Below are 7,848 nucleotides of genomic sequence, written 5' to 3' on the forward strand. Positions count from 1 at the left end.
CGTACCACAAACACCGGTACATGCGGGACACTGACAATTCGAACAACTTGGGCAGACAATGAGATGCCGTCACAGACGCACGCATTTGTAACTGAGGAAACTAGTGACAGAAACGCAAACATGCAAAACGGTTATATGTTCAAAAGGAATGCGCTTCGAACAAGGCCCATGCGTATCGAGGAATCCTTGCAGAGGAGTCCACTTCGCATGTAGCCGTTCTTGACGCGTGAGGAGACTTGGGAAACCAAAAGGAGACCAGCGAATAAAAGACGGGTTAATGCGAGGGCTTAGGTTCATTTATAATTGTTCTACTTCCTGCTGTTTTCTTTTACGCCCTATGTTCATGTATTTATTCACAAAACGTCCCTGTATACAGTGTACCACTTCGGTACCTCTTTCAGTACATTAATATGCTGGATTATGGACACTTTGTCAGTGTCTGAAATTAACAAACTGACGCCATCCAGAAACAGTCACACAAGCCTCTCTTTCAAACCATTAATTTTGTGGTAAGATGTTCATTAGTAGAAATGAAACTGACGGCTAAACTTTCACTGTCTTGAATTTCGCGCTAAAGAGCCAGCGCCGGAAACACAGGTTTCAAGGTATCTTTCTCGTATTTTCGTCTTTCGTATTTTCGTGTCCCTTAGAACACAATGTAGAATCAAAATAGCGCTCCGTATATCCACAGCAGCCTAGCGAGGGGCTGGCGCCACCTCAGTGTGTATGTTTAGGGGACCCACTCCCTCATAGCGCTTGATCAGGCGTCGTCTGCGGCAGTTTCAAGCAGCCAATCATAATGCTTGCATTCGTGAACGGTGCGCTCAAGCTCTTTCCCCATACCGATTTAACATCGGAGGTGTTCTAAGTCGAGCAGGAACACGCCCTTTCGCCCCACGGGATTCCGCTCGGAGCGAGCGGCAACGCGAGCTCGCACGAGAACGGCAGCGCCGACGTCGCGCAAATTCCGAGCTTCCCGAACGAGAAGCGCAAGCAAGGCGCCAGCGCAGGCAAGCCAACCCCCACTTTCAAGACAGGGCAATAGAAGCCAAGCGTCAGCAGAGGCAAGCTAACCCCCAATTCCGAGAGCAAGGGGCAGAGCAAAGACGTCGACGCAGTGAGATTCCTCGCACGGAGGGTGCCGATGAGCGGGTCAAGAGAGAATTCGTCGACCGCGAGTGCGGCCACAGCTACAAGGTGCGCGTGATACGACTGGTTTGACGACAACCAGACGCAAGCGAAGAGTGTGCGCAATACGCAACCGAAGCTTGAACCTCGCAAAACGACGACAACGAGACAAGACTCGTGAAAATCCAGTTAAAAACAAGTTCAAACTTGAGAAAACGACCACAAACTTCGCTGTTTTGACAGCTATGACTGCGTGGAACTGGCTTTACTTTCTTTCTTTTCCTTAAAGGCCGCACAATTCGCAGGACTACCACTACATATACAGAGGTTATGCCACATAACTTGAGCCAAAGTTTTAAAAATGAAAGGCACTCCGGACGCGAGTTGAACCGAATGCATAATGTTCGCACTGGCCTAGAGTTGCTCAGGCTATTCTTTATTCTCCCGTTAACTAACGAATTAGTCATGTTTGGACAATCCACTTCTTAAAGTATTGGCTGCACACCCCAAGTGTGATATGCAAAGTTGTAGAGCACCTTGAGAAACCTCTCAAATTGTTTCCAACACAATATATCTCACGTGGTGCTTTTTTCCTACGTTCCAAAGATAGCCCGCGAAATATGAAAAAAATACCACGTGACGGGTCGCTTGCGCAGAGTTATTGTGCTGCTTTCAAGCGTGCGATGGATGAACAAGGTCGGCTGCAGCGAGGCTGGTCCGCGACAGGGCGTTATGCCTTGTGTAGGTATCTGGGCACGCGGCTCTTATCGCATGACGGCGCAAATGCATGCTGCTGGCCAAGCGTTGCCGAAGCGATAAAGCGTCTAATGCCACGAAAAAGGAAAGAAAAAAAGCAGCATTTTGATTCTGCTTGAAAGAAGGAAAGAGCGAACCGCGTGGGAACGATTGCAGGCGATGACGTCTGCTACAATTTTGCCTTTGTACACAAATGAGGTAGTTCTCGAATTGAACGGTGATGCTAGGACTTTAAGCCTTAGGGCTCGAATAACAGCGGATAGATTACGCGCGGACAAAACTAATGATAAAAAAAAACTTGGCTATATTCAAGGAAGGTTACGCATGTCTTCCGATGATGACTTTTCGCACTGGCTCTCCTTCTCACACTTACTGTCTACCAGACGTTCTTTTTTGATCTCGCACCCCGCACGTGCGCATCGATTCGTGGTCGCAGTATTGGGTGGCCGCATCTGGCTTCACATTTGTGCACCGTGACCGGCGCGTCAGTACCTGCCCCCGCAGGCTGTTCCAGTTTACCGGATGTAGATCATATCTTAGGTACCTCGCTCGAACCAATCCCAGCGAACTGCAATATATCAAGTGCTCCTCAGGCGCCCGTATCCCTGCGTGTTCTCCACAGCAACGCTATTTGGCTGTGACCAACGTTGAGCAGGAGAGATGGCTTACTCCAATGAGGCAGGAGCGAATATGGTTTTGGCTCTAGGTGCGTCAAGTGGACATAGAAGGCGCGCAGTTGAGCTATTTCAACGCTAGTATCCAAGTACGAGTCCGAGCTCAATGACGATTGTGCGCGCATATGAATCGCTGAGACGGATCGGACTTTTACGAAGAAACGCCATAAATCTTCAATCCTGGGCGAGGACGAGGAGACATATAGTCTGTCAAAGTTTTATTCAGACCCACGTGCAAGTGTTCGTAGCGTGGGTATTGAAGCTGGAGTGTCAGAATACTTAAGTACTTAAGTACTTAAGCAGAGGCAACTTCATCCGTACCACGTGCAGCTGCACCAGATGTTGGAGCCCCGCGACATTTAAAATCGAAAGGACTTTGGAAACTGGATTATAATCAAGACGTAAGAGCACCCAGGCTTTGTCAACAAAATACTGTGTACCAATGAAGCTACCTTCTCAAGTAATGCCCAAGTGAACATCCACAACGCTCACTATTGGAGCGACGAAAACCCTCACTGGGTTTTGAAGACATTATCTCAATATCAGTGGTCGGTTAATGTGTGGTGTGGAATTTACGAGGGAACTGTTATTGGCCCGGTGTGTTTTTTTTTTTATAACACATTGACAGGCGAAAGATACGTCAACAACATCCTTGATGGGGCGCTTGAGGATTTTCTTTGCGAAGTTCCAGCGGCTTAGGGTCAAAGATGTTTGGCATCAGCATGATGGTGCTCCCGCACGGCATCGGCAACGGTTGCAAATGGCTGCATGAAGTATTCCCGCAGCATTGGATTGGACGGCGCGGTCGCCAGATTTAACTCCCCTCGATTTCTTTCTCTGAGGCTACGTCAAGGATCAAGTATGTGGGACACCAACCACATCAGAGAACCTCAAAGAAAAAAAATAAGAAAAGTCTGCAACTCCATCCCTGATACCATGATCAAGAACGCCTCGGAAAATGTGCCCATGAGATGCCAAATGTGCACTGCAGCAGATGGTGACCTCTTCGAACACGCATTATAGCCAAGGGACGCTTTTTGGATTGAAGGTCACTAGAATACCATTCCGGTCCTAACGCAGCCTCCCCACACAACCCCATTGCACTCCGTCGGCAGGCTGCCAGCTCTTGCCAATTTCAAGCATCAAAAAAATAAAGCTATGCTCCTTGTTCTGTTTCGTCTCCTTAGACGCTTTATCGCTTCGGCACCACTCGGCCAGCAGCACGCATTTGCGCCGTCATGCGATAAAAGCCGCATGCCCAGATACATACACCAGACATAACGCCCTGTCGCGGGCCAGACTCGCTGCGTCCATCGCACGCTTGAGAGCAGCACAACAGTGCGCAAGCGCCCAGTCACGTGGTATTTTTTTCATAATTCGCGGGCTTTCTTTGGAACGCGGAAGGACGACGTGAGATATATCGTGTTGGAAATAATTTATTGAGAGGTTTCTCAAGGTGCTCTACAACGTAGCGTATCACTTGCGGTCTGCAGCCAATGCGTTAAAAGTTTAAACATAGCTAATCCGTCAGTTAAAGGGAAAATAAAAAATAACCTGGGTAACTGTAGACCAGTGCCAACATTACGCATTCGGTTCAAGTCGCGTCCGGAGTGCCTTTCATTTTTAAAACCATGGCTCAAGTTATGTGGGACAACCTGTACCTTGTTACAAAACGTCATTGCAAGTAGTGCACGCGGGAAGCGAGAGTGGAGAAACAGGAGGGCGACGTTGCTCCTACAATTTGCACGGTTTTTGTGCCTTGGCGATCATTAAATCAGCCCTTTAACCATCTCCGGAGACCGTAACAGATTTGTGGAGGTGCGGGGTAAGACGAACCCAACGACGGAAGCTCTCCCATTCCCCCTAGTGCAACGCGGTTGAGGTGTCCTCCCCGGAGAGACAGTTACTGCGCTGCACTTTCCCAACTTCCTCTTCCACCACCAAGAATCTCCACCTCTCTCTCTCTCTCTACTCCCTGGACTTCGACGCGGCAGCCGCCTTGCCGGACTTCCGCCTTCGCCGATCGAGGTTATAGACCACTGATGCGGTGGGGGTAACTTCTACGGTTTCCCTGCCATACTATCGATTGCCGCCGAACTTCGGCGAGACCTCCGGAGAAGACCTCGATGAGTGACTGAAGAAATACAAGCGGTCGAGCAGAAGCAACTGCTTGGACTCGGCAGCGCAACTCAGTCATGCTACCTTTTCGCTAACACTGCTCTCAAGTGGTATGAAAACCATGGACATATTCACAACTCTGGATCGTTTTGCTAAGGAAGTGCAGAAGTGCTTCGGCAATTCTAACGCGAAGGAGAAGCGATCGAAGCAGCGCAAGACAGCCAATCCCAGGATGCCTGACAAGGACAAGGTTGGGCACGTTCTTAAGGGGATAGCCGAATACGTGTACAATTTCCCGATTCGCAAAGGGAACCTAAAATCAGTGCCCGAAGTAATGCAGCACTGTCGCACATTTGAAACCCTGAAGATGCGACGGATAGCTCCGAAACTTGGCCGTCTGTCGAATGTCCCAACTGTGACCAGTGTTAACACAATGTAACCTACTGACCTCTCGCCGAAAATACGGCAGATTGTAAGAGAAGATGTCAGCAAAGGTCCCATTGCCCCAGTGACTGTCAGGACGGCTATGCAACAGAAACAGGGTGCACGCGAACGCCGAATGCTCCAGCCCCATGGCAGCCATCAGTTAATGCAGCAGATGTGGTCGATGAATACCAAGGAACACTGCGATCTGGGTACTCATATCGACCACCCTCCACTTGCGAACGCCGTTTTCGTTCGTCGCGTTTCTCTCGACCAACGTCGGCTGGCTACCATCCCCACGAAGAGCGGCGCTACCATACAATTCCTTCTGAGAGGCCTGGTTACTTCGAGCTACCACAGGTGTCTCGACCCCTTCCGGTGTGCTACAGCTGTGGCGTCCCGGGTCACATCTCGCGCTCTTGCAACTACCGCCCTTCACACCAGCGGGAGCCCTCGCACATGTCTTTCCAGCCTTTCCACCGCCCGTTCTCTGCGCCACGGCCACCACGCACGCCTGCCGGTTTACGCTACCCCTCGCCAGCCTCTGATCCAAGCTCAAAGGGCAACTCCGGCGATTTTTCGACGTCCACTGATGCTAGTAAAATTTTTAAGATGTGTTATCTTTTGCACTCTGATTACCTGTACCAAACTATATGGCTGCAAGTCGTTCATTTTTCCTGAAAATGAATTTTAAAAATTGGTTGCGTTCCCGACTCATGACTTCCTACTGGCCTACCTGTGTTTGTGACGTCAGAGACTACCCCGCCACTGTCGCTGTCTAGTTCGGAAACGTTGTAGAAGCTTCCTGTGTCGTCAGGAGACATCAGCTCCGCTTCATTGGTGTTAGCGCCACGTGTACTGCGTGTCTATTTAGCATGCCTTCTGCATGTTTACATTATGGTAGCGTAGGATCTCACATCATCGACTCATCGTGACGTCACACGAAGCAGCTACCCGTTTCGGTATCTGGTTTCTTGGTTACCTAAAATTATTGAACAAGTTCTAAGCAAATTGAACCACCCTACCGGTGGCAGGACTATCAATGTCATTCTAAAATGTCAGTATCTGAATATGGTTCAAAAAACGCCGGAGTTACCCCTTAAAACGCTGCCACGAGCTCCCCGATCCTCATCGCCGCGGCGGAAAACTAGTCGTTACAGCCAATGGGGGTGATTCCGCAAGGTACCACGCACTATCGAAGATATAAGGGCTAGTTGGTTTGAATCCATGATAGCATGTGTAAGCGTGACTGAACAAGGACGTAGAATGAAGCAGACACGCAAAGACATCGCTGTCTCCGTGTGTACTCCCGTCAGTGTTTATGCTAAAGAACATCATGTACTTCTTGATGCTGTACCTACCATGGCACTTGTGGATAACAGGTGCGACAATATCTGGGTTGAGTGTCAATTTTAAGAGGCTTCTTGGACTGAAAGTGCCGTTTTCTCCAAGCCGTGGAGCGACATCCCGCGGTGTGAGCAGTGATGCGTTGTGTCTTGTGAGTGTCTGTACGGCGGACGTCTTTGTGTGGCAAAGTGTTTCCCACAGAATTCGCGATTATTACACGATCTACACATGACGTTATTTTGGGACTATATTTTTTGCGGGAGTGCGAGGCAACTGTCGACTGTATAAGCGGGCACCTTTCCGTCCGCATGGACAAATAGCAGTTCAATGGAGCCTGCAGTATTGCCTCGTGGCATGAAACTCGCTGTATTCAAACCCGAATCCGCTACGACGCTGGTTGCGCTTCTTGCTGCTACAGACGATAATTGACATCTATATTCTCAAGGTTCAGAAGATTCACAACTTCTACAAATTATAGGCAAGTCACTTAGACAAAACGAACTTCATACACTCCTGGGCGTTCTCTCTAAGCACTCGAAAGTGTTCAAAAACTTTTCAAAAACTCGCCGTTCCGTCGGAAAGGCGAAGCGCCGATTGCAATAGCAAATTAGATAGCTGTACGAAGTAAGGATATTAGTTTTATCGGTAAACTTCTAAACATTCGCTTACTAACTAAATTAACAATAATAGAATCTGTAAGCGTGGCTCAACGAGGAAGTAGAAAGAAACAGACACACGGATACAGCGATGTCTTTGCGTGTCTGCTTTATTCTACGTACTTGTTCTGTCACGCTTACACGTGCTATCACGGATTCAAACCAACTAGCCCGTCAACGTGTTTTAACTAACTTAACCAGCACGGTGTCAGTCGCGCACAGGTAAACATGAACACACATCGTTCGATGACAGTGGAAAGCGAAAATGCTCGAGTTAGGAATCGCGGCAGCAGTCGCGAGCCACTTGACCTGCGTGCATCTGTCGCTTCAAGGCGTACGAAACATTGAAAGCACAGCGTATACTAAGCCTCTGCAAACATTGACAATGGCTTTGAAGATGAAGCCCGAACGGGCGCGCACTTTCAAGGCACACCACTTTCAAGGCACACGAGCGCCGGCAACGCGTCTCTACGGCATCCGCCAAAGGCATCTACTACGGCTTCTGCGATTCGCGGGGCCAACGCTGTAGGATACGCCGCGGTGGCCTCCACTCAGTACGGAGCGGCGGGCGAGGAGGACATCGAGGCACCCTAGCAGCCGCCGGAGAAGGACGGCGCTTCTCTCTCAAACCCCCTGCCTCCCGCGCGCGCGACAGAAGAGGGCACGCATCCGGGCCGCGTTCCTCACTAGTGCACGTGCGATTGAACCGCGTTCGCCGGCTCACCCTCACACGCTTTCACTCATAC

This window comes from Dermacentor variabilis, chromosome 2 (assembly GCF_050947875.1).
Source record: "Dermacentor variabilis isolate Ectoservices chromosome 2, ASM5094787v1, whole genome shotgun sequence".
Classification (NCBI taxonomy): domain Eukaryota; kingdom Metazoa; phylum Arthropoda; class Arachnida; order Ixodida; family Ixodidae; genus Dermacentor; species Dermacentor variabilis.